The sequence below is a fragment of the Takifugu rubripes genome, chromosome 13, assembly GCF_901000725.2.
Source record: "Takifugu rubripes chromosome 13, fTakRub1.2, whole genome shotgun sequence".
Classification (NCBI taxonomy): Eukaryota; Metazoa; Chordata; class Actinopteri; order Tetraodontiformes; family Tetraodontidae; genus Takifugu; species Takifugu rubripes.
In genome coordinates, this window is record NC_042297.1 from 15,033,568 (window position 1) to 15,061,001 (window position 27,434).

The following is a 27,434-nucleotide window of genomic DNA, read 5'->3' on the forward strand; positions in this document are numbered from 1 at the left end:
CCTGTACAGTAGCTAAAATAGTTTCTATATCTTTTTTTGCCAAAAACCAGGACATGTATATAACCTTCATGGTTATATTGAAACATCATCTTTCCCCAGCCTTGTCAGCCATTTCCAGCGTGACATCCCTCATTAGTGACTCAGTGTGTGTCGTGTCACATCTCCTGGCTGTTGGCTTTCACACAGTTACCTTCATTTTCCATTCCTCCCCCTGAAACTTTAATTTCCTCCTCTCTCCTACTTTATTCTTCTTTGGCTCGTCCATCACCGTTCCAGCAGGTCTCCGAGGTCATTTTCTCTATTCTTCAAGGCTCATTTGGCCACAGAACAGGAACGGATCTCACCGCCCGTCCGTCTGTTAACGTGTTGAGACAGAGTTGGACTTCATCCTCGGCCAGAAAAGGAGCTGTTTTCCCCACCAGTCCTGTTTTACAACTTGATGTTTGTTACATTTTTAAACAGTGTCCCCCTCCAGTTGTGGCCTGTGAAAAGATAAAAATCTACATAATTATACCAAATTACATGTCACCTGTTTATTTTATTATTTTTTTTAAAAAGAGCAGTTGCACCACCTCAAGCAGGACTATGGTATTCCATATTCTAAGTGTTAGCATTTTTTAAGGGAAGCAAATGACATAACCCATTAGGTAATACAAGATTATTAACTTTTCTTTGTCAGTGCTACAGCTACAATAGCATTAGTCAGCTAGAATCTATAAGAAGACATGAATTGATCATATGTACCTTTTAAACAGGTCCAGAATGTCACTTAGGACCTTGGAATGTTAACATTATTTATCTGCAGTGCAATGCTGAAGGAAGGACCTAGAGTGAACGCGATGTTATAGGTCATTATAACCAAATTTTATTCATATTATCCTCTTTTGCAATGGTAACTCACCCTCAAGGAGACCTACCTCTGACAGACATTTGCATTTAGTGGGATGTGGTTACTTTTCTTTTCTCTCTCCATCTCTCCTGCACATATTAATGATAGCCTGACTTAAAGTGACAGTATGTCTGCTCCGTCACGCTCTATTAACTCTTCTGAAAACTCCCTTTCTTCGGGTGACGATATCAACATTTAAGTCTGGGCGGAAAGAAAGAAAAGGAAGAGCGACATGTATACCTGAGCAGCTTGGGGGGTTAGAGAGCGGCCTGGAAGTCAGCTCAGCCTCATCCCAGCTCCTGAACCTGCTTCCTGCCGCAGGAGCAGGTCCCAGCAGCAACTCACCTTCCCCATTTTAACCAGTCAACACTTGTGAAATCACGCTCTCCTCTCAGGCACTCCCCCATATTCTCCTCTTCCTGCTGCTTTTGTCTCTTCACCTTTTAATGGTCTTCACAATAAATCCATCATTAGTTTTGTTGGCCTGTAGCAAACAGATGGAGCGCCGCCTCCGTTTGCCTCTGGCTTCATTATCTTTATCATCTCTCCGTCATCCATCCTGTGCAGCACCCCCGCGCCTCTGCACACACTCCAACAATGTCAGTATTCCTCCCGAATCTGTCATTCCCGTTCCCCCTGTTTCACGTTTCAATTCTGTGTACTTGTTCTGTACTAGGTATCCCACAATGCATTTCAACATCAAGGTACAAACTTCAGAATTTCAAACTTTCAACAACAGGTTTTACTGGTCATGCTTTTATTGTGAAAGTCTGGATTGCAGCTTAGACCCGAGGAGGAAATGTCAGTATAACCAACGGAACCAGATCGGCGTCCTGACAGATATCGCGACCTTGTCGTGACGTGGTACCTGCACCCATTTTATTGATTTATGTGCACAGTCACTGTCCTAATGTATAGAGTGCACTATTTTCTACGTCTGGACCGTTGGGAGGGTGATTCATGCATAATTATTTCGCTGTCTGAGACCTGTTTATTTTACTGATGGTTGCACAACAGAACACAATAACAAAGGGCAGCTCAAGGTCACAAGTTTAATGCTACAAGATTGGACGATATCAGGGTATAAAGCAAGTTGTGTTTAGGTTTGACAGTTCCCTCACTGAAACTTTGTTTAGCCAGATGTTTGTAATTGGAGGATTAGAGGCTTGGAATCCTCCAACTGTTCCGTGAGAACATTCTGATGATGAAATCGAGGAGGGGGAGATTCTAATCAACCTCCTACACATATCCGACTGCAGCGGTGCCGCGCGGCGCCATGTTTTGTTGTGCTGTGCTGTGAGGAATAATGATCCGTGGCTGTGTGAGCCATTAGTGAGTAAGTGGTTAGGTTGGAGCCCCCGTATCCCTGACGCCTGCTGTCACCGTGATAAATATGCCACACGCAGATGCCCCGCGTGTCACAGCCCCCTGCTGCCGCCGCCGTTGGGTTTGCATTCCTATCGGAGTTGTTGATGTTGTGTATTTAAACTCATTTTGTGAGTGCAACAGTGTCTCGTTGATATGTGCGTTGTTGTGGTTACAGTCGCCACTCCCGTGGTCCTGCAGGACAGCGGCGGACCACTTGACAAAAGCCTCATGAGGAGAATGAGACACTCACACCCCGCTGACGGCCGTGCACGCTCGCTCCCCAGCGCGTCCAGTTCGCTTCCCTCCAAAGCTGATTTGTCCAGGTCCTCTCAGCAAACCTCCACCCAGAGGCTTTCTACAAAGCCGTAAGTTTACTTATTTTCACCTCATTTCACACCAGTACGAGATGGGCTCCCATGAAAGGGCCCGACTCAGCGAGGAGCTCTTTTTAAAAAGGATCCATGAATAGAAGCATCCCCGGTGTCCCTCTCACCGGGTGAGTAGCTGGTCACCACACCCGGATGCTGGTTTGTTCTGCCTCTGCGAGGACGAGCCACCGAGGGGGAATGTATGTTCACTTCATGGCGAGTGTTTGTTTGTCACCGGGGCGCCTCCGTCCCACATGCCGACTCCGAGCTGCGTTCCGTACTCGGCGCAGAGAGGCAGCGGCTCTTTGTCTGTGTGAAAGGTTGAAGGAAAAGAGGCTTTTTCATGGTCTGAGTCGGCTGTGAATCGAGCTTTAAGTCCCGCTCGACTCTTTTGCAAATGAATTAGATCCACTGGATTCTACCCTGGATTCCCTGGGGGGTCAAACAGACACAGATAATTGTATTGTAGCCGCTTTGCCTCCCCTCTTGCCTGAAGTCTCGGGTTTGGTGTTTGTGTTTTGCTGGTGAACACGCACTCGTTGGAGGAAGTCGCAGCTTTTTCTCTGTTTTCATGAAGCATCGCAGACGAATCAGAAACAGCAGCGCCGCGAACACAACAGTTAAGCTATAACTCAGCCGGCTCCTGGGCAGCGTTCAGCACTGGTCTGGCAGCCGGCCTTACTGGCTTTTCTGTCTCGCTCCCAGTACGGATTGTCGCAAAAGTGGCCAGGATTCTGTTCTGAGACAGTGGAGATACCAGCTCTGGTTCCAGGCCTCTTCTTATATTTCTTTTTTCATCAAGTGTGAGAACAAAGACAGACCTCTTATTATTTTGCTAATCTTTGGATTAGGAAAAGCAGCTTTGGGCCTTCAACGTCTCACTAATCAGCCTCCGCGAATTCATCAAACGCGATCTTTCGCTTTTCATGAGTGCAAATGCAATAAGACGCTTTTGCCGGAAAAGGGGAGGGGGAAGCGGCGGTGCGTTTCTATAAGGTGGTTCCAGACGCATCGATTAACTGTCCTCTCATCCTGATCGTTTATCGGTGTGTCATCAGCCACCTTTTTATTCAGTTGAGCTCATAATCAATAAACCCGAATGACAGGCCAGGCCGAACCTGCTCTATAAACAGCAGCACGGGCCATAAAGTGCGCTGGCATTGATCCCTTACGAATGACTAAAATTCTGACTGGACTTTGGGCTCCCCCAGCAGCATTGAGGGGTCGTACTTCTGTCTCATACATTTTTATTTCATGTTTTATTTTCCGCTTCCAGCTGATCAGGAGTCAGAGGACGTGAATAATCCAACATCTGAGCGCCGCGCTGGTCAGTGCAGCTAATTTGCCAGGAGGGATATTTTTCACATCCCAGAATTTCACAGGACAAATTTGTGTGCGTGTGTGTGTGTTTGTGTGTGTGTGTGTGTGTGTGTGTGTGGGTGTGTGTGTGTGTGAGAGAGAGAGAGAGTGAGAGAGGGAGGCGAGCTTTTGCTCAAGGCTTTGTTCAGCTCAGCGTCGAAGACTTTCCTGGAAATGGGATTTTGATCTTCTGCGCCTTCGCTGATTATCGCTCGCTTCATTCACACATGCTGGCGCCCCAACCGTAGCGGTGCAAGTGCTGATTCTACGGGAGAACATGTACATATGCTTGAGCGTCATGCCCACCTCCGCCAGAATCCCTGGGGATCGCAGATGGCAAACCAGGCCTGCCATACATGCACAATTGTGCCACCAGAGTGAACCTGGTCTCGGGGCTTGTGTGCTAGAGATGCCGCGACTCGCTCAGGCAGTGCAATAGTCCAAGTGCTCCATCTTCTCCTTGGTCTCTTAAGAACTACATTGTGTCGGTCCAACAACACCTTACCTGACGTTACCGTCTGTGGCTAAACGAAACAGGCCTGCACCAGGTAGCAGGGCGCCAGTCCCTTTCACCCAAACTCATCACAGCACCCAAGGACCTGCCTGCTCTTTTTGTTATGTTGCTGTTGTGGACTAACTAGAACTAACATTCTAGTCAAACCAAAGCAAGGATAATAAAATATTTACAGCCAGAGGTGAGGAGGAATGAGGAGAAGCACAGGGAAAAAACGGCCATCGAGAATTTACATTTTATGTTGTGCGTGACTGAAGTGACTCCTGGGTGACCCGAATGTCCTCAATAGCTGCCTTTCAGGAGCCAAAGAGCTGAACTAAAGCCAGATGCGTTACATGTGTTATGCCTGTGAAGCCACCAGCTTGGACCTTTTCTCAGCAGGATGTTCCAGCATGTCTGCAAACAGGTAAACACGGGGAAATAAAAGCATTCAAACTGAATGCTAATGGTCACAAACGCAGGCGCACTCAGTCGTGAGTCATCGTATTTTATCTCCAGATCTTATTTGGAATAGCGAAAGCTCCACAAAAGCGGAATGGTTGCAAACAAACAAGAGCTTTGCCTTTTCTGCCCCAAAAGTGGGTGAACTGGAAGAGAAGTAGGACGCGGCGCTAACCCAGCTGCCTAGCCAGGCATTCCTTATTCCTTTGGCTTTTAATGCTGGCTGGCATAAAATATGCATGACGTGGCATTGAGGGAGGCTACTTAAGGTGCAAGACGTTGTGTACCGGTGGCCTGCATTGCTGCACTCGTGTGTATGTTGTGCAAAGTGCAGATAATGGAGCCGACTGGAGACAGCGGGGAGCGACTCCCTGGTGCCCTTATGGACAGACTTTAGCGTTGTCTGCTTGTGTATACACTTAACTATAAGCTTTGGATGATGATGAGAATAGGAAGTCCGGTTCCCAGAGGAGGAAGACCCATATTTGTGGGGTCAACACGGATGCATAATACATGCAGCGTGGAAGCATTGTTGTTGAAAGGACACGCACGGAAACATATGTGTGGATTACAGTCATAAAACAAATTTAACCTTAAGAGATCTGGTCTAAATCTCAAATTTGAGCATTAAAGATCGCCTCTTTCATAGTTATTTTTTCCTCTCCGATGATAAACCTTGCAGACTTACATCCATCAATCCCATTTCAAGCTGAGGGACTTATGATGCCACCGAGCCGTGACAAATCATTACTTTTAAATCCAGCCGCGGCCTGCTTCATGGTTACAGTCATTCATTACCAGCATTTATTTTTTTTTAGCACAAGATGTATGACTCATCAGTTTTAAATGAATCTCCCCCACTCCCAAATCCCCTTTCAGAGGTCACAATGTTTGCAGCTAAAGAGTATTTATTGCAACATATAGGAGGAGTGCTTGGTGGAGAAAAACATCATAAAACAGAGAGAAAAACCCTCAAAGGCCGACAGTATAACAAGCTTCAGCTCAACACTGGTCGCATGGTGAGGAAAATGATTCTATTGTCTTAAAATGGGCAAAAATGCAGAATCAGTTGCTCAATATTTACTTTGCTGTAATTATGAGAGGAGATATGAGTCTGTCCCCTCCTCAGCTCTGCTGAATGGATGCAATCAGAAGAAGGTTCTTTGTGCTCTTATCACATCCCTTTTTTATCTGCACGAGTTTAGAGACTCAATAAAACTTTTCGCTTTATCTTTAAAGTAATCTTTAGTGTCACACAAGCTCACATTCTTCAAGAAGCCAAAATATCGATTTCCTCTGCGGCAGCGACTTTTGTGCATCGCATTGACGTTTTTTCTTGGACTTAAAATCTTTCCAGATTTGTTCAAATGAATTCATCAACACACGTTAATTCATCAACACACATACATGAAGAAAGAGGAACGTTCACATGTTAGCATCACGTGTGTTGAATGTTATAAACTGACTCAAATCTTGAGCACAAATGCAGAAACGCATTTAAAAAGTCAAACTCGTCTTCATTATTTGTTTCCACATGGTGGAACTTGAGCCACTGACTTTGTTGAGTTTATCTAAAGCTTCTCAGAGTTAAATTTAGCACTTAACAAAATGTTGTTGTTTTTTTTAAACTGCAAACAAGCACATGTAATTACAGGTGCATCGTGTGCACAGTCACAGCCTGAAAAAGGCCACGCTGAGCACAGCGAAAGGCAGCGTTTCTGGTTTGAGATCAAACCGGCAGAAGAGCAGGATGGGAAGACGAGGGCAGACAGCCTTCAGGAGAGTTGTCATTTAGCTTGGAAAAGAAGCCGCTGTGGGGTTTTTGAGTCTGTGTTGTTTGGCGAGGATGCGGCGCAGGCCCGGCTTTGTTTTAAAAAGATGTCTGACGTGCAACGTGAGGAATGTTTCAGCAACGTTCCCCCTCGCCACCGATTTAATGCTTTTGTTTGTAAAATAATTCCTAAATGCTCAGTGAAAAGCATCTCCAATTCCTTCTAAAATGACACATCTTCTTTCATGTGCGTCCGGAAATTAACCGACAAAGGAAACACCGCCGTGCTTTTTCGGACTTTCTGCCTCGCTGCTGCTTTTATTGACCTTTTAAAACGCTGATGAAGAAACAGATGCAGCAGAAAGCGCCGAGCTGAGTTCTGTTCAGCGCCTGCAACTTTGAAAAATATCTGACAGGCTAACGACATCATCAGTGTCAATATGAATGATCGGGTCATTTCGGGGAAACGAAACTATTCCAGAACGGAACATTTAAAGCAGCAGGAGGAAGGGAAGACGTTTCAGAGCGGAACTAACAGAATCCCTCTCTCTGACCTCAGACAAGCCTGTTTGTTTTCATCACCCCTGGAATCTGGAAAGCGGCGCTGTTAGCCACGCGGCTCTTCCGGGCCCGTACGGTGACACGTGAAACAGATGACAAAAACGCGCTTTAATTCTCATGCACATGCGTGCCAACAGCTGTGCTGTCTGGCAGCGATGTGGGAGCGCTGGCAGGGACTGAAACATGCCATTTTAATCTGGAATCCTGTGATACGGCCCTTTTAATAAACTATGCCCCCCACCACCCACTCCATCCCCACATTACTCAGCCCCCCTCCCCACTCTTTATGCCTGATCCAAACCTCTGTTGTCTTAACTCAGTTCCTCCAGCTCACCCTGCCTCACTTTAGCCCCCCGGAGCTTCCAGGGGCTCTTGATGCAGTCAGAACAATCCCCTGGCCTTAAATCTGAGGGGATGGTTATCATAAAAACAGCACTCCCTCTCTGATCATGAACCCCCTTCAGATTAGCTAAACCACCCCCACCACAGGAAGGAACCATGTAGCCACACTGAGTGGAAATAAGGCCAGCAGAGAGATTAGCTGAGGCTGTCAGTATCTGCTCTGGAGATGATGGTGGTTCATCTCAAACTGTTCGGGTCTCTGCCCGTCTGGAGTCCACATTAAAGTCTGCTTCTTCTGATTGGCTCCTTCAGAAGAAGAGCAAGCTAGTTAGTTGCTCTTTCTTTAGAACCTCTTTTTGCCTGGAAGGATCTGCCAAGGTGAATTAGACTGAGATGGGGGGGGGGGGCAAACATTAAAGATTTTCCAAAGAGAGGATTGTTGGAGCATTTAACCTGTCCTGGATTCATCCCTGGACAGTCTAAGTCTTCCAACCGCTCAGATGCTTTCCCACATCCATCCATGGAAACAGGTCAAGGTTCCATCGGTTGTAAGTAGGCAGCGACTGGAAACGCCTGAGTGTACGGTTACTCGGCAACACTCAGCCACACCACCAGTAAGGACGGAGCAGAAGAAGCAGTGTCCTCGTCCTCCCACGCAAACCTGATCCTCCGGTGATGAGATTCGAAACTTACAAGAATAATGGACAGTTTGAGTGGCAGATTCAATAATTCAAGCAGGGGAATTCATCAGTGTATTCTGATGTGTGTGTGTGCGCACACGTGTGTGAGTGTGTGTGTGTGTGTGTGTGTGTGTGTGTGTGTGTGTGTGTGTGTGTGTGTGTATGTGTGTGTGTGTGTGTGTGTGTGTGTGTGTGTGTGTGTGTTTGATTTCTGACAGGCAGCTGTTTGTTTGAGAGAATAAAAACTGTTGTTTTCTCTCAGCAGCCAAGACTGGAATAGAAATCACTACAGTGACTTTGTGTGTGTGTGTGTGTGTGTGTGTGTGTGTGTGTGTGCGCGTGTGTGTGTGTGTGTGTGTGCTTCCTGGCCTTGTCGTTCTCAGGCTCCGCTCTCTCCAGTTCATTTAATTGTTGGGCGTGAGCATAACGGCGCAGACGCTGGTTGATGTCGGCTGCACATCGACAGGTTCTGAAACGCTGCCGACGGACTCGTGTTCGCGTTCTTGTCACTGTCGAGTTCGTGCTGATGTTTGCTGCACGCTGCAGCAAAAACACCCAGAGAATTTCTCTCCAGTGTGAACAGGCAGTCACTATTTTTACCAGGGTTTGTTCAGCTTTTTATGCCGTTTGTGTGCCTGATCCAGTTGATCCTGTGTGTTTTGTCCTATACAGGAATTTTTATAAAGGTCAATAACACAAAGGGCAGTTTGAGCGTTACTTAAAATTTGCACAGATAAGTGCGTAGTTTAAAAGGAAATGTCAGCGTTGGACAGGGTTGCGAGCTGTTAAGCAGCTTTTTGTTATTTCTAAAGCTGGGGTGCATGAATGGATCTTATTTTATCTAAATGTTTGGACAATTCCATTTGGCTGCTTCAGACTCGGGGGGTCTCTGTATTGTGCAAGCTGGCTCTCCGGGATGCTTCAGAAGAACTGAATCATCAGTAGTGTTACACTTGTGTTGTGTTTTGCCCTTACACCAAGCTGTGTTTATAGCCTCAGACATCACGCCATGCATTCAAAAATTCTTTCTTTTAGCGTTTTCGCTTTAGCGGCTGATCAGTGGGGATAAATCCTGAGTTCTGTGAGTCGTACTTGGAGTGAGTTTTAACAAACAGAACATGAACCAGCTCCTGTGGAGTTTCCACTATTCTGTTTGCAATCATCATCAGGAGCCTGATGTTAGCGATGTTATTTAAATGCAACGTTAAGCAATGTTTGAGTTTATTAGTTTCCCCAATTTCCTGTTTAGAGGCATAACTCACGCTCGGTGCCACCACATGCACGGAAATGGAGCCAGAAGTTGGTGGATTTCACTCAGCCTCTTTGAAGCCACGCTGGATTTACTCCCCAGCAGAAGTGCTCGGACTTAAATCTGCCGCTGCTCCTCTTTGTTCGTGTTTGTGAGTTTAAAGTGTGTTTTCCTGCTTTTTCACAGATCCGTGAACACATCGCTGGCAGGTCACTGGAGCAGTTCTGAAGTAGGAGATGAATTAAAGCCCTGGAATAGCAGATCTGTAATCTTTCCGACATAATGTGGGACAAACACCCCAAGAAGGGAATGTTCCAATTAAGAGTTCTAGGAACGTGGAAGAGGTCCCTACAGCATGAAAGGAATTCATCAGGTAAAGACACCAACATGTCATAGTTTAGGCATGGGCTTGTTGGAGAGACTTGTTGAATCTATCGTGTGTTGGGATTTCTGGGTTGTGTCTGTCTTTGGCCTGCAGGGTGTGGTGTTGAGCACAATTGGTTGCAGCTGGCACTGCAGGTGGGCGCACCTGTAGGCAATTTACATCTTGCTGCCTATTTAAGCAGGTTGTGCCTGCCTGTCAGTGCCGGGGTGTCTGTTCGTGTTGGGAGTCTGTTCGTGTTGGGAGTCTGTTCGTTGGTCTAGTGTGGGAGCTTGTTTGGGTTCCTGTGTTCCTGTTGCCTTGGAGGGTCGCTCCTATTCCCGTGCTTCCGGTTTCCCTGGAGGGCCGCTCCTGTTCCTGTGTTCCTGTTGCCCTGGAGGGCCACTCCTGTCCCCGAGCTTCCGGTTTTCCTGGAGGGCCTCTCCTGTTGCTGTTCCGTTTCTCCTGGAGGACCGCTCCTGCCCCCCTTGCAGTCTAGGAGGACTGCCTCTGCCCTCAGTGTCTCGGGGCACGTTCGTGAGGCGAGCGTGTTGCGCCGGACTCCCGAGCCCTCGCCGGTCCAGGAGGACTGCAGCCGTTTGAGGACTCATCGGTGTTCCGAGTTCCCGGCAGTCCAGGGGGACTGCGTCTGGTTTGGGAACACGCCGATGGACCTGGGACGGACGGACGCTGCCTCCCGATCCCCCTGCGGTCCAGGAGGACTGTTTCTGTTGATGTGTGCTCCCCTTCCCTGTAAATAAAGCCCTTGACCTCTCCACCTCTGTGTCCTGGCCTGCGTTCGGGTCCGCTACCACCATGTATCGTAACATCGTGTTTAACATCCTCCGTTTTGCTTCATGATTTCTGAAGTGTTTGTAGTAGCAAACTGAGCAGCACACCTCTGCCTCCCATCCTCTGATCCAACTCCACCAGTGGGATCCAGGAGAGAGAAGAGATCTTGGAAAGCACATGAGTAAAGCATGAAAACACAAGAGTATAATTAAAGTGTCCAGATGGTGCTCCCTCACTAATAGTCCAAATTATCAGTTAAGGGGAAGGTCTGGGACCAAAGCAAGAACTGGTGGAATCACACCATGACAACTAGCTAATTGCTGGAAAGGAGGTTAACAGCTTCTAAATATGGAGGAAGTGGTTGTAGCCGTCAGCAGCAGCAGCAGCAGCAGCAGCCTGCATCCAAAGGCCGCGCCACACGACGCCCAAAAGGATCCCTACATTTTGGCTCTTTCAGCTGCGCTATTAGCCGTCCTCCTTCAGCTGCGCTGTCTTTGCAGCCTTTTCTCACAAACAAGCGTTTCCTCCCTCAAAGCTTCTGTGTTCTCTGAACTTACATTTCAATGCTTGGAGACAAAATATTAAACATCCAAAGGCTTTGAAATTCAGCACAGAAATACTCCACATGTATCTTCAGTGTTAATGTTTTTGATGAAACTTGACCTATTTTTTTTTTGTTATCCGTACTAACTTCAGCTTGATCCACCTGACAGGTCACCGGAGATTTAACCAAGTGTTATTACGATAGAGTTGGTTGGATCTCAGGATGTGGGCGGCGTTTGGCTCGGGCACACGGACAGATCCCACACATATGCGGGTCAACACCGAGTTTTGACTCATCTGGCTTCTCTTCTGAATCCTCGGCAGAACACGGTGGCTCTGCTCCGGGGGCCCATACAGGAGAGCAGCTCGCTCACAGCTCCTCCTGTCGGTATAGAATAAATCGATAGAATTAGAAGATTTCCGCCGCTGCTGTTTGTGGGCTAATGATTTGTTCAGTGGAAACAGTATTATTACAAAGCATTTGATCTGTAAAACGAAAGGAACGCCATCATAATCTTTGCGCGTGTCTGTGCCACCGTTGGCATGCAATTGATGGGGGGTTTCGTTTTTGAGAAAGTTTTGTTGTTTGCCCTCAAGTCTCCGTCGATATTGCTTTTAATACATCCTCCAATTAGCAAAGCGCGTCGAGTCTTTTTTAACTTTGTTGTTGGTGTCGGATGGAGGTCTCTTTTACTCAAGAGACAGGCATGATCGGGCTGGTAGCGCAGCTGAATCAAAGCAAAACACTGATACGATTCCCGTGTCACATTCAGCCCCCCCCCCCCCCCCCCCCCCCCTTATTTTGGTATTTTCCGTTACTGCCTGTGCAGCAGGGGAGAATATTCCCAATTGTGTTTTGGGATACAGGGGGAAATCATCAGCTGCTTCTTCTTGCTAGCATGCAGCTGCATAAGAAAACAGATAAAGCCGCTGTGCAGCTGACAAAAGTTCCAAAATAATTCAGCAGGGAATTTTTGACAGCTGCTGTGCAGAGTGTGGTTACGTGCACATGAAGGTGCCACTGGAATTCTTCCACAAGCTTTGACCCAAACTCTTTTTGCACGCGAACAATTGTCCCCGATGCTCAGCGTCTATTCCTGCCTGTCTCTTTATCCTGCTGTCATGGTCCTAGGGACATTAACGCCACTCATTTTGTCACACTACAATTAATACGAGGGTTCAGCGTGGAACAGCTGGTGCTCGCCACTTCAATGTGCACCTGTTCTCTAGTTTACAGAACTTATGAGTGACTGTAACCCAAGATGAGCTACACGCTGCAGAAAGTCCTACATGTACAAGCACGAATCATTTTGTTGTTAGCATTCCTCAGTTTTCGTGCACGCTCTGCAGGGTGCGCACATCTTTTGTTGCTTCTTTTGTTTCTCCACTCCTCCCTGCGGTTTGTGCTTTTTTTTCCATGTTCTGCTCCTCACGGTGACAGCCAAGATTGATAATCATCATTTATCTGCAGAGTGCAGACCGTCCTTATGGGAGATCTGCACCGATGCACAGTCGTACATGTGCCTGGGTACACACACACACACACACGTACACACACTGCAGGTTTGGCAGTGGGCCATGTAGGCTAATTGTGAAGCATTTGACAAGGTCTCAAACCATTGGGTTTTAATCATGATGAAATGACGTTTGCCCCAGCAAGTCGGGCTAAAGCAGCACCCCCCACCCAGGAGCCATGGATAGTGCTGAATTAGCAGATCAGGGTGGGTGGTTAATTGGGGGATGGTCTCAGGCTGTTATAATGAAGGCGTTTTTCCTTTTTTGGGAGGGGGGGGGGTGAAAGTCAGTCAGTCTCTCAAATTAATGCCGCAATTAATGATGAACTTTTCCAGAGCATCTAATGGCTTTCCTGCCGTAGATTGTAATTGAGAAAGGAAAATTAGTGCCGTGCCGACAGGTTTTCCACATGAGCGGCTAGATGAGCAAAGGCCTGAGAGCTCCATCGGCCACAAACATTAGAATAACCTGGGGCTCCGTTACTATGCCTGATTAAATTTGGATTGAAATAAACAGCACGCCCACATAATTCAGGAGGGGTTTCATTGTTCCACTTCTTAACTTTCCACAGGTTTTCATGTCATGGTTACACCCCACCCTCGACTGTGGAACGCCATGAAACAGGAAGACAAAGAATTGCAAAAAAAACCCAAATACTAGACCACAGAAGAAATGTACTGATCATGTACGGTTCTATTGTCCCTCTGATACTAACGCTGCAACACTATTAAATTAAAAAAGAATTCGATTGGGAATAGATTTTTCCCACCTCCCTCTGACAAACAACAGCTGTTCTCACTCCTACATTGATCGGCGCATCACATTGTGAAGGCTGGTTTTTTGAGCCCTGATGAAAATGGCGCGGATCCGGCAGACGCGCGGCATACCTGCTGCACAGATGGAGGCTGCTGGCCTTTTGCACTGGATTGTCCTGGCTGAACACGAGGAAAGCAGGTAAATGTCAGGTTGTTTTTGAAAAACATCAGAAGCTGTTTTCCTTCTGTCGTTTTGTCCTCCACCCTCTGCCTTTCATTGCTTTCATCGCCTAGCCTTGATGCCTGTCGCTCAGAGATAATGTCAGCGCCTTCAGCCTGAGAGGCACAGTCTGATCCTGTGTCCCCCTCCACACACCCGCCTTTTCCCTCTTCATTTGCCTCCTCAGCCTCTTCTTCTCCAAACTGCTCCTTCTTTCTCTGCGATAATTATCAAATCCCCGCCTTCCTCGCTGTAATACTTTCTCTCCCGTGCTGTCTGTGTCTCTGTCAGAATTTAGGAGGGATGAGAATCACTAAGCTCTGAATTATCTGACTCGGCTAAAGGTCAGAGTCCTAATCATCCTGGATGATGGCGAGCAGAAGCAGCAGTCATTAGCAGCCCTCTGTCAGGAAGAGAACGGAAAATGGATGACAGGAACATTGGTTATGCTGAAAATCTAATGGTGTGATGGTGGAAAAATCACACAGATGCTATCCAAAGTGGGTACAGTTTAGCATCTGCACGGCACAAACCCATAGAAGGAAAAACATAAATGTCAGGGTGGGTTAAAAGTATCTTAAAGGAATAAAAGATTAAAAAAAAAATAGAAAAAAAATCAACCAGAAGAACAGCCAAAGCAGCAAGCTAACACGGTCTGATGAAAAATAGCGTAACAGTAATGAGATATAAAGTATCAGGGGAAATAAAGTAAAGCAGCTCAAATATGGAAAAGAGTGTGAATGATGTGTTCTGCTCTTTTTGACTGAATTAGAGAGCAAGATTAAATTTGGGGGGGAAACTGCTGTTTTCATTAAAATGACAAAAGTGTATAAAATAACATGCTATAGAGTAGCTAGCATGAACACCGCGGCCCTGCTCTCTGTTACTGTGACTTTGGAAAAGCCCGACACAACGGCCACCAGCAGTGACTCTGGTGCTGTAGGTGCAGGAAGCTGTGAGATGGAAGCAGGAAGTGAGGACATATGCTGCAGGAGTGGATGTCTGTGTGCAATCTTCGATCGTCCAATGAATTAAGCCCTGTGGGCACGGCTGTCTCTCTCAGTGTTCCTCATCTACATCACAGTTGGAGATAAATCCTGACTCGTGTTGTCCAGGAAGTGAGTTTGGCAAACTGTCAAACTGGTTATGAGCATAAGGAGGACAGTAAAGCCATTATGAGACCAATTTATGCCCGTGATTAGAGTTTATTTCCAATATATTTGAGGAAAAGCAGAAGTCCCTGAAGCCACCCGCTACAAAAACTCATCTGTTTACATCAGAATGAATAGCTGTTACCCTGTTAGGTACCCTGTTAGGGGTTGGAGGCTGGACATTTTTAGAATAAATAGGACTGTTGACAGCAAGAAACAGTCAGTGTTGTAAATAAAGAAACATTAATCTGTATCTGGAGTTTTTTATGTAGCAGAGCTGCTCATGATTGCTTACTGTTGCATATTACATTGTAATAATTCGAAGTAGATTAAATAAAGACCACGTGTTGTGTAAAAGACTGACTTTCTGACATCTCTGCAAACTATCTGCTAAATCCTCCACCTCTGCTTCCACCCCCTCTTCCACACCCCCCACCACCATCTCTTTTTTTAAGAGTTGCTTTAGAGGGGAGAAAAGAAGCTTTTGCCTGGAGGATGCACACAGAGCCTTTTCTTTCCTGAGAAACATTGCCTTAAACCATATGTGTTTGTTTACAAGAAAATTCCACAGGGGATCTTAACCTTCACATTTCCCATCAGCTGTAGGTTCCACAGATACACGGCATCAAAGAGATTTAAAGAGAAAAACGAAAGCCCTCGGTTTCAGAGAACTCAGCAGTTCTGACCGAGAACACGAGCAGTTTGTTCAGAGGTGAGACTTCCTGTCAGCTCAGTGGGAGAATATGCTAGTCAGTCAGTCAGTCAGTCAGTCAGTCAGTCAGTCAGTCAGTCAGTCAGTCAGTTCTTCTTTGCCCTCCTCTCTCTTCCTGATAGCTCTTTATCAACACTCTGATGCTATCCATTGCTCCAACCAGCTATCATTCCATCAGCCCTACAGCAGATTTTTTTTCCCTCCTCCATAATCTGCTTGACACCCCTCATGATCTCTCTCTCTCTCTCTCTCTCTCTCTCCCTATCTCTCTCTCTCTCTTTGTTGAGTGTGGATCGATGATTTTCTGCCGTGTTGAATGTCGGCCTGTTTGAGAGAGGACACCTCAGCAGCTGGAGACAGGCCAGGGGACAAGTGCTGACGGTCCCCAAAGGATCAGCGTGACGTCTGAGAGGGGAGAGTAGGTTAAATTTGTGTGTGCGTGTGTGTGTGTGTGTGTGTGTGTGTGTGTGTGTGTGTGTGTGTGTGTGTGTGTGTGTGTGTGTGTGTGTGTGTGTGTGTGTGTAAACAAGAAAGCATTGATTCTCAGCAGTCACCTTAACTCTCCAACAGGAGCTAGGCAGGTAAATGTCGCAGGACAGTCGGTTCAGTGCATACAGTGTGTGTGTGTGTGTGTGTGTGTGTGTGTGTGTGTGTGTGTGTGTGTGTGTGTGTGTGTGTGTGTGTGTGTGTGTGTGTGTCTGTGTGATTACTGAGCGGGCTGGAGATGTTATTGCTCTCTTGAGCTCTCTTATGAAACAGAAAATGCAATTATTTTCCTGTCTTCATTCATGTGATAACTGTATCAAAATAAGAGTACAACCTTCACAATGACACATTTATTATTCACAGTTTTGGAGAATATGTTGATTCCACTCTGGCTGTTTTTCTTTCTTCCACCACACTTGTGCTAGCTAATCAGGAAAGATTTAGAGCCGATAACTCTCTTTTATATCACAGGAATGTGGAAAAACACCCATATGTGGCAGGTTTAAATCTGTTTTAATGCTGCAGGGCTTCCAAGACAATGATAATAACATCGCAAAAGCAGTAAATCATAACTCACATTGATTATGTCTTAACTAATGAGCCTGTTCAAATAGTTTAAATCGGTTATTTCAGGTCAAATGAAAATATACTTCCTAGAATTGCATTAATGAAGTATATGTCCTTTTAATATCTTAAGTGAAGGAGTAATTCTGTATGGGCCTAATGCTTTGGTGATTCATGTTTTCTTTGATTGTTCATCAGTTTATTGTTTGCTATCCATCCCCGCTGAGCTGTTTCAATTAGGACCCAGTTTTGACTTTGAGCTTTTATTTGGACACATGATGAGCTGCAATAAAACTGGGATTTAACAGCTCAATATTAATGACACAGCTGTTGTTTTACATGCTTTTTTTTTTTTTCAGCAAAAGTTTAAAAAGCGACACAGACGGGACAGATTGATATATTTTGGACTCCGGAACACAGACGCAACCACAGCTCCCTGAACAGTCATGATGGTCTTGTGTTTACAGATTCGTCCTTGAATCATTTGATCTCGGGGACTGAACACGCAGGCTAAGTGGAGCAGTGAATCAGTGCTGCAAATCTTAAGATCTGAACTCTGAATCCTGCAGTCAGAGGTTAAAAACAGGCTCGGACTGGAAGAACCTTGACCCCTACTTACTAAAATGAGCATCTAGGAGCTGCAGCTAAGCAGCCAGTCAGGATGCAAGAAACGAGTGGAGGCGAAGGAGGTGGATGACCGTGGAAAAGGTGAGATTACTGATCTTTGGGACTTTTGAGTACACTCTCTTTTTCACACTGTTCTCTCTATTCTGTGGCCGCTCTGGCAGGAGTCGGTAAAGGTCGCTCTCGTTAATCCCGACTGACAGAATCATTATTGGATTCCTCTCCACACATCTGATGAATATGGATACTCACACACAAGTCTGTGTACTCGCACCCACTCATACGCCAATCCACATCGGCTCAGCCGCCATTTCTGTGTGTTGACATCGCCGATGGTAAATGTACCAGCATCTTGTTGCGATTACCCCGGCGACTCTGCGGCCACCAAAGCGCGAAAACATATCCCCGCTAATATTTCTACAGATGAAACCTTTTAGCAAGAGAAATAGCATTCTCAGTCAGATGTAAGGTCATGATAGCTTTAATTTCACACATGTGTGGGCACAATGGATGTCAGCGTGGTGGAAGGGGGGCACCTCTGAGGATATAAAATGTATTTGTTTCCTTCCTATTAAGCTGAGCACATGGCCGCAGAAGCTATTGATCAGTCATGGTGACCGCTCAGGTGTGGTGACTGTAATGTCAGCCTCGTGGGGAAATCACAATAAAGTAATCCTCATTGTTATTGTTCCATGATGAGGCAACATGACAAGTACAGTAGATGCTGATGTCAAAGCGATGGCATGGACGGCCTCCTGGAAAGGTCAAAATGGCCCGCCTTTTTTTTAAATTTTACATTTCCAATAAAGTGGCATCTTGTGCTGGGCAAATAAAGGCCCTCGTTGGGAAGCTGGCACCACAGTAATGATGATGTTAAACACATCTAAAGGAGGTGACTGTAGGCAGAAACCTCAAACACTGCCATTGTCTCCATTTTTAACTCTTAACCTTCATTTTACAGCAGAAACAGAATGTTTGATCAAAAACATCAAACATTGTTATCTCAAAGGTCTGATTTGCACTTAATCAGCTTGTTAGAGCGTTGAGTCCCAAATGAAGCTTGGCACATCCTGCTATATGAAGTCATTGGCAGCAACAGGCTGAAGACAACCGGGCAAGATACCTTCCGGTTATTTGAAGCATTTGCTTTGTCGTTTCGTGACTTAAGCTTGATGTAACTGACTAACCAGTTCTGTTAGTATTTACTGTGCCTTGTACTGACATGGCAGCAGCCAGGGATTGTCGGAATGAGCTACCTGTGGGCATTTTTCTATTTTGTTCTTCTTCTGCTTCCTTTGTACTCCATCACATCCCAGACAGGCCAGTTTAAAGGGTGTATTACCTCTGGCCAGGCCTGTATAAATGCACGGGCTTCCAGGGGCTCAATTTGCACAGTTTTCTGTGACTGCTGTCAGCCTGTGGTGAGTGAGAGGTGGACCCCACGTGGAAGTTAATGGGCGAGAACACGCGACTTGGGGCAGCGGCAGTAAAGCGATGGCTCTATACAAGGAGACGCAACCTATGGAACGCTGTGCTCCAGCGTGTCCAGAAAACAAGCTCCACACTCCAGGAAGCTCTCTAGTGCCATAGGATCAGTACTTTCGTTCAAGAACTTTTCATATCAAGCCTACAGGATCATGTTGACAGGTTCCTATCTGCCGCAAAGAAGCTGTCATCAGATGATGCAGACACAGACGAGGAGGACGGAGACAGCTGAAGATGGCGTTAAAAACAAAGTCCAAATGGATCAGATGTTGGAATAACAATGACCGCTCAACAACATTGATCGATAAACTTGTCATGGAGCTGGACGGGTAGAATACGGGTAGTATGAACCAAAAGGTACAGTATGAAGCTTATAATTCATTTAATAGCAGCTTTGGATTTTCTGAACAAAATTCACATGCTCTCATCTCATCATCTTTGTTCAGCCACTGCAGCACTTCAGAAACAACACAGACTTAAAGGAGGACTTGGTTGGAGGAAACTGAGCCATTCAGAGAGTTCTTAAAAACAAAAGAACCTCATGTCAAATTGGCAACTGGAACAAGGCATCCGTGGAGCAGGGCGGAGAACATGGTACTGATGGAGTGTAACCCTAGTGACAGAGAGATGTGGGAGAAATGGTGCTTCGAAACTCCACTTCCTCACTGACTAAGAAGCAGCTCTTAGCTCAGTGTTCTAATATCCACAATAAGAAGTTGCTATCACAGCTAGATATTGATGAGGCACAGCATTGTGCCATCCAGGGTACAAATATGGCAAGGGGGAGCCAGGACGCCAGGTCTGCTTGGGGGTGGTTTCATCATCACCCCAAATATCCCCAGTGATGGACTCAACACAAGGGCAGCTGACCTGAGAGAGAGAATCATGGAGTTCTGGGGGAACTCAACTACCTCCCTGTCAAGGCTAACACACAAAGTACCAGACCAATCTCTCCTGGAGGACATGAACATGGCACTGTCAACCATCCCTACCACTACCATCACTGAGACCAATCAGTTGATGTATGCAACTGCAACACTAATCCTACAGATGGTTGGCTATAAGATGAGGAACATGAGGAGAAGGCTAGAGGAGAAGGCTAGAGGCTAAAATCATGGAGAGAAGCCAGCCTTCTAACAGAGGTGAGTAGAGGCTTGAATCTAAGGGCAGAGCAGCCCAAGAAATATAACAAACTGTCCACAACTGAGGCACTGGAGACTACTGAGCAGCCCTTGCTACCCGACTAAAGAGGTACACAAGAGAGGTAGAGGCAAGGAGAATAAACAAGGTGTTCTCCACCAATCCAGCTAAGGTCTACTCTCATTGGCAGGGCAACAAGTTGACAACAGACCCCCCCCCCTCCCAGGGCTGAGACTGAGCGATACTAGAAGAGTATCTGGGAGAAAGAGGCAACACACCACACTACCACCCAATGGCTGCAAGACCTCCAGGCTGAGCACAGCCACCTCCCAGAACAAGACCCAGTAGTCATCACCTTAGCAGAGATCCAAAAATAATAATAAATATATATATATGTATGGGTGTAAGTCACAATATGAGCTTCTTGGCGGAGGTCTGCACTCTGAGTGCTTTTTTTCTAGTCACTTTATACATTTGAATTTTAAATCAGCTCTCCCAAGAATGCTTCCTGTCCTGGTCGATACTCGTTACCAGGTAGAGTTCTTGCATCCATTAGTTTTGATTAAGATTGAATTAAAATGGAATAAATATAGAGTAAACACTCTGAGGAGTAAACACTCAGCTTCGTGGGTTAAGTGCTGCCATTCACAGATGAGGACTTTATATTTATGGACTTGGTGTTTCAGAAAAACACTCAAGACTGCCGTGTCTTTGAGGGGAGATTTAATTATAACTGGAAGTTCTCCAAATTTGTTTATGTGCGTGTGATAAAGTTGGACACGTCATCCTCCTCTGATGAGGCTGAGGACAGTGCCGATTCACCTAAATGTGCCTGCCCGGAACAAAAGAGCAACATTAGCTTTTTCATTTCCAGCTGCGGTCAAAGGAGTGAAAGACGATTTCCAGTCCCATATTAAATCCTCACCTGCTCGCTACACTCACTAAAATTAGATTACATTTTCTACTTGTGCCAGTTTGCTGTGTTTTCATTAATGAGCAGAGACAAGAGGTCAAGGGGCAATCAAAAATGTGTCACGGAAACTAATTGCAGCATGTGTGTGTAAGGTTAGCAGGGGAAAAAAATAATTGAGGTGATGGCAGAGATGAAGGCAGGCCTGGTTCTTCAGTTTGGGATTCGTCACTTACCGGATCATTTTTCTTTCCCGAGTATCTCTGTGATCTCACTCAGGCAAAATTATAATCAATAATATTGTCATTGACCTCTGGAGACGAAGGGGTAGAGACCTCTTTCGTCCTGATTAGCCGGAACGAGAGTGGGTATGAAATCAAGATTAATTCTGGCCTCACATTAAAGCAGACTCAGAACGGCTGAGGTAAACGGGGCTTTTTCACAAGTCCAGCAAATTATTACCTTAGCTGCATTAAAGTGTCTGGACAACAGCTGCTGACTCCATTAACAGTCTCCACACTAAACCTTTGACTCGGTAGGATTCTCCTCTTCTCAGAACGTTTTCCATACACGGGTTTGCCTCCGAGTCCTGGAGTTTGACTTAAAGGGTGAAATTTGGGCTCAGATGACTCTGACCTGCTCATTCTGCAGCGGAGACATCAACTGCCAGAAAGTGGCGAACTAAGAATAGCCCGGAGCCATTATTTATCCAGGAGTCTGCAGCTCACATCTGAACCCCGATGTGTTTAAGCGTGGCTAATGGACGCAGTTGTAAAAGCTCAATAAGCCACTTTGCTCTGGTTTCTGCGCTGGTCTTTACAATTACCAGATGTTTTAGATCAGGAGAAACACAGTAAAACACTTTAGCCATAATTACGGCCTTTTGTTAAGTGTGTGTGTGTGTGTGTGTGTGTGTGTGTGTGTGTGTGTGTGTGTGTCTGTGTGTGTGTGTGTGTGTGTGTGTGTGTGTGTGTGTGTGTGTGTGTGTGTGTGTGTGTGTGAGAGAGAGAGAGAGAGACACAAACACAGGGTTCTAACATGGGGGGTTCACTTTGCACAGCGACAGATTTCTGAGGAAAATCTTAAATTGAAGATTAGTTTAAGGGTTTACATTAAGCTGATTAGAAAAAGGCTGCAGTTTATCAGAGAAGCATAATGAAGGGCCCGTTCCTCTGCATTGTCTTCAGCTCGAGAAGCAGCCAGTCTGGGACAACTAACTTCAAGGGCCTAAACCTGGAAACAAGAATTAGCAGCGTTGTTCATTTCTAAAGAGATGCACTGAGGCTAATTCTAAATGTTACGTTTGCCCCCTTTCTGGGGAGGCGAGTAGCATCACACGCTCTGATATGCTTCATTATCAGAACGGCTCCTTGTGCTCAGAAATCTCCTTAAGTGATTCTTGTGTGGTGACTTTTATAGTAGAGGAATACAGAATGTGGCCCCCTGGAACAGCGTCATTCTTATCGTTGTTTTTCTTTCTAAAGAGCTTGTCAAATGAAACTATGTGATTGTGCAGGCTAACTCATGCAGATCAATCTTAACGATTTTTTCTGTTTGACGTCACGGATCACACACCCACACACACACACACACACACACAGCATCAAACACAGAGCCGCAGTTTCAAAAATAACAGCAGAGAAATGAGTCATCCCTCCATAAATGTCCCTCCTCTTCTAAGGAAGTTTGTGTCAGAGTTTCCTCATGAAAGCTCGAGGATGTGAGCCCCAGAAGCTTTTGCTCTGGTCTCTTCTATTTAGACTCTCCCACACACACACACACACACACAGAGGACCAGGGTGCACCCGTCTTACCTAAAGTCGTCAGTTTGATGTTCCCAAGGCCGCTTCCCTCCCCAGCATTGGGAGGGGGACTACTCACAGTGCTTTACAATGTAAATTCAAAGGCGCCCTTTTATGTGGAACCTTACTGACGTTCCTGTAGGGCCGGATCGAAAGCTGCTCTCTTGGTACTGTGGTCAGGATTCTGCTGCTCTTCACCCAGAGTAAATATTCCGTCAGCAGAGAAGGACTGAGTCAGCCACTGCACTCACAAAGGTGTGTGTGTGTGTGCGTGTCTGTGTGTGTGTGAGAGAGAGAGAGATGGTTCATTAGTGAGTTATAGCCAGATATTGCATCATTATTTTCCTCTCCAGGGTGTGATGATGTCATACGGTGTTTAAATGGCATCAGAAGAGCTCTGCGTATAATTTGTTGTCTGAATTTGTAACTTCCATCTCTGTTGTTTGTTCATCTGATAGTTCTTGATCAGGGCCGCCGCTCACATCAGCACGGTGGGGACTCTGCCTGTCCGCACAGGAGTCCCATTTTGACGCCGTGCCCCCGGAGCGCCCTGATGTCATGTCCTCTACATTGCTCCAGCGTGCAGCTCCTGTGAAGGCACGAGGACCTGAACGCATCACAAACACAAACGCACCGAACAAAGACGTGACTGCGTGGCTCAAAGTCTAAAATATCGCAGGAAAGCCACTTTTCAGTCCGCTCGGCTTTGTGTCTCGCTTGTCCACACTGATCTCTGTGGGTTTCATGACGAGCCTTCCGTGCACGCCAAACGCTGTCGGGCTATCATACCGAGGACGTCACCTGAGGACAGACGCGGTCACTTTGGATTGAAAATTTGCTCCGGCTCTCAAGTCTCATCTGTTTTGTGCTTCCAGAGATGCATTTGAATGTGACTCATTTGCATTTGAGATGCGTCCCGGCGCTGATGGGGAGGAGATGATCATCTGTTTGTTTTTCTCCCGATCTGAACCTTTGTTAGCCTCGATTGTGAAATCACAATGTTGTGTTTCCCATCACAGCAGCACACCGGTAGGTACAAAATATGAAAACATTTCCATGCATGACAAGTTTGCTGAATGCAAATACAAAGCCTCTGTGTGAAGTATTTTTTCTGCCAACGGTATTTTTCATTAATAACTAAATTGGCTGTAGCTTAGCATGATAACAGACTAACCAAGGAACAATTTTAGCATTTAATATAAACTCTGGAACCTCTCAAAGATGCATCTTCTGTAGATGCAAAAGCAGAAGGCTTGATCGGAGCTAGCGTGTACGATTTGGCGCCATCTGGTGGTAAATATGGATGAGCTGTCCTCAAGTGTGGTGTATAAGTACAGATTCATCAAATCTATGTCCACGTGTTCTTCCACTCCAGGGGTCCGTTTTCTTAGATGTATCAAATTAGTGACATTGTGCTTCAGTGGACAAAACTGACTATAGTTGATAACATTTAGAGATAATAATGTAATACAACGGTAAGTAAAACAGCTCCTGTTCAAGTCTGCAGAAATATGGCGACGCATTGAGGGGGCATGCATCAATATTTATATAATGTCTGACTCATAAGTAAACAAGAACAATTATTCTAGAGTATCATATAAAAAGAATGGCATGCAGTATTCTGTTTCATGCTCACAGGGAGAAAATTGGATTCTGATTCTTATGCTATTTTTAGGCCCTACTGTAAAATCATGACAAGCATTATCAAGCAATTAGGTTGTGTGATTGAATAAGACCTGGCCTTCTTCCTGTAGTCATGAAAAAATGACAAGTTGCCTGTCAAAGACAGAAACCTTGGGCAGATGGTGGTTATTGTGTCGCTAGCATACCATCTTTCTCATCATAGAAAAGAGAGATCTACACAAAAGGTTTCCATAAAAGGTTTTTAATGAAAAATGAGCCCAATAAAAAGTAATAACAGGAGCTCATTCTAATTAGAATGAGCTTCTGTCATATTTCTGCCCCAAAGGCAACACAGGACCAGAGGCCTTTTATTAGCCTATTAGCATGCTAATTACTAATAGTTGAATAATTTCACTGGAAGAGGAGGAGAGATGTCCAACCCCCAGATCGTCTCAGTTGCAGGGGATGTGTTTTGAATGAACAGGACACTTTTTAATTTCTCTTTCAGGCCTCCTCTGCTGAGGAATGATGTTGGAGTAATGAGGAGGAGGCGGTAAACAGTGCAGGACCAACTGCAAACAGCCCTCACTCAGGATCAATATCCATGAGTGTGAACGGTGATCCTCCAAGGTTCTCCCAGAAGCTCTTTTGAGGTTTTACTTGATCTGATCTGCAACAGCCTCTGATAGAGGAAAAAAATGGCCTTTTTTCCTGTGCTAATTAGAGATACTTTTTACAGAGAACTAGGAGGAACGCTGCAGGTTATTTTGATGTGATTGTTGTTTAGATATGTTTTATTCGTGAAGAGAAACACATCGGTGACACATATGGAATATATGTCTATGTGTGCGTGCACACTTCTATGCGCTATCACAGGAAGACAAAGAGGGCGAGTTTAATGGTGCGTCCCAGGGTGAAGTTCCTGAGTTCCCCCTCATCTAGCAAGCTGGCAGTACTTTAGCTCCTTAATGGATAGTGTGCGCCCTGAGCCGCCACACACTCCGTGGCTCACCCTCACTCATTGCTCATTCTTATAGGCCAGGTGCGACCACGTTCCACGCCGAGGGCAGGAGGATGAGAGGGTGCATTGCATTAGGAGACACAGGGGGCAAGTGGGCGGAGGAGGGTGGAAAGAAAGGTGATGAGAGGACCCGGAGGGATATAAAGTGGAGCTGGTGACCAGTGTGAAGAGTGGGAGGAAGGTTTTGTGAAGTAATTACAGCAGAAATCCCATAACAAGGGAGTATAATCAGGGATCCAGGAAGTGTCTGAGAGGGTCACTCTTGTTATTAATATGCACATTTAGAATCAAGCTGCTGAAAACCCCTTGTTTCAGAGGCGTGTGCACGCAGGAACACCTCTGATAGCAGCCATTACGAGAAGAGCGGCGATATTCAGCCAAGTGCATGACAGTCAGGGGCAGCTGAATCCCTCTCTCATATGTCACTGGCAGAAACCATTACGCACAATAATAACAACAGTATCACTCAAGGCTCAGGGGGCGGATGGGGCAGCAAGGCTGCATGGCAGGCTGTTGAGCAGCACTTTTCTTTTAGTTAGTTTTAGTCTCTGCATGTTTGCGCTGGCTTATATAAGAAAAACACAGACTCTTTGAAATAAACATTAAAGAGAAATTTCCAGGCTTTAATCCTAAAACGACCTTTTCAGCCCGCGCGGTTTCCTCTGCGTTATTCTTTAGACTATACTGCCCCCTAACGGACAGCAAGTGCACCGCTCGTTCAACTGATGAGCAAAACTGTCGGTTGTATACCATTACGGCTGACATGTTTCATGCAATATGGGTGATAATGATGGCAGAGATGCTCCGTTATGCTCTCATATATTTGTGGACAAAAACGTTTTTGTATTGCAAATAAAATCCCTGCAGTTAATGTGATTTGCTGAGATGTGCAATTCCACGCTGCAGTAAATCGGAGCCTTGGTTGGCTTTCACTGGCTTCTTTAATTCTGCAGCAGGTTTAAGAGGCCTCACATCTTTTCCTTTGCTCCCTGTCAGCGTTTCCCTCCTGTTTGACTGATTGTCTTCTCCTTTATTTCTCCTTTATTTCCTCACAGGTTCGATCGGGTCTGAGAAAAGGTCCCTCTTCATTTCAAGAGTAGTTGCAGTGTGACCATCATCAAACTCAAGGTCTTCTTTCTTTTACACACACACACACACACTCATAAAAGTGATGTTTGTGTTGCTGCTCACATCTCATCATTGGTGGTGCTTCATTGTGAATAAAAGTCAGTCATTCACTACAGTCTCCTTTTAAACCTCTGAGCCTCTGAACTTTAACTGTTCGTGTTGGTTTGTTGCATTTCTTTGTTTCCTAATAATCTGCTGTATTTCCAGGTTAATTATGCCCGCACTGTTCAGGATATAATCCTATAATCTCTCGTTGGGCCTCCTCAGAGAGCAGTATGATAATTGCAGGATGATCATTTCTCTGCTGTCTTCCTGTGGTTCACCCTTCTGTCTTACCCAAACGTCGCCAGTAAATTTGAAGAAAAAGCCGTATGCCTACAATAAATTGGATTACAGTCGTGGACTTTATTCACATACAGTTTTGTACGTTTGTCAGCAAGAAAACAGTTTATAACTCACAGTTGTTTGATTTACTGCTGTTTTGGGTTTCTACTTTGAATCACCATCCACAAAGTTTTTTAAAAACCAACAGTCATTATCCATTCTGTCTATACTGGATAAATAATGATAATTTTAAAACCTACAAAAGTGTATTTGCGTCTTCAAATACAGGCTCCATCAAACCTGTGTGTCGACACTGCCCTCTGGTGGCCGGTTTTATGAATCACGCTTCAATATAATTGTGTAAAATGTGGCCTCGGAGACCAGAAGGTTTTATTTGTTTTGTTTTATTTCCTTTTTTAAATCTTATTGGTGATTTAGGTGATTTAAAATACGTATTGCTTGAATGTTAAAAGTTATTGTTCAAGATTTCCATTAATCCTTGCCAGCAAACTGAAACCATGTTTTCTGCAAAGAGCTCCAGTTCAATGAAATAATGTCATGGACAAAGGAAGTACTGAAGCAATTTGGCTTATATTTAACATCAGATGCTGCATCTTTTGTTTTTCCTTTTAACATTATGAGCTTGAATTTAAATGGCTGACCATCAAGGGTGCCAAAAATAATAATAGATCCAGTGGAATTCTAACCCATTTACACAGTATTGTCATGTGTAAAT

The 27,434-nt window shown here is 45.4% G+C and overlaps 2 long non-coding RNA genes across 3 annotated transcripts; both read left to right on the top strand.

Annotated features, from left to right (window-relative positions):
- Positions 1-1,441: 1,441 nt before the first annotated feature.
- LOC115252127 (uncharacterized) lies at positions 1,442-10,070 on the top strand. The gene is made up of 3 exons (XR_003890569.1): positions 1,442-2,622; positions 9,729-9,915; positions 10,021-10,070. It is a non-coding gene; the product is annotated as an uncharacterized lncRNA (long non-coding RNA).
- Positions 10,071-22,577: 12,507 nt separating this feature from the next.
- On the top strand, positions 22,578-26,779 carry LOC115252226 (uncharacterized). 2 transcript variants are annotated; one of them, XR_003890647.1, is made up of 4 exons: positions 22,578-22,857; positions 23,072-23,631; positions 26,302-26,374; positions 26,582-26,779. It is a non-coding gene; the product is annotated as an uncharacterized lncRNA (long non-coding RNA). The 2 variants fall into 2 exon arrangements; XR_003890646.1 differs by having other exon boundaries at positions 26,302-26,779.
- Positions 26,780-27,434: the final 655 nt, after the last annotated feature.